This window comes from Etheostoma spectabile, unplaced genomic scaffold (assembly GCF_008692095.1).
Source record: "Etheostoma spectabile isolate EspeVRDwgs_2016 unplaced genomic scaffold, UIUC_Espe_1.0 scaffold352, whole genome shotgun sequence".
NCBI classification, from domain to species: domain Eukaryota; kingdom Metazoa; phylum Chordata; class Actinopteri; order Perciformes; family Percidae; genus Etheostoma; species Etheostoma spectabile.
Genome location: NW_022605591.1, coordinates 282,799 through 283,115, shown reverse-complemented (window position 1 = coordinate 283,115; position 317 = coordinate 282,799).

The window sequence follows — 317 nt, the reverse complement described above, 5'->3', positions numbered from 1 at the left end:
TAGGTGTCGCACCATGCCTGCTGTGCACAAACTACTTTCATATGGAGATAAAATATAAATTAAGTGTTATGTTCTGTAATTTTGGAAAGCTAAACATGTTCCATTATTATCATTATAAAGGTGCTTTCACAAATCCCGTTTCTTAGCCCAGCTTCTTAAGACATTAGCCTACTCACCAAAATGAACTCTTTCTCCTCATGTTTGATTGGCTGATTTACACGCTTTTATAATGCGTGGACAGTTTTAGGAGTCGACTTAACCCTCATATTTAAAAACATGTCTCACATATAGGCCTACAGTCCATTACGGTGGAAACC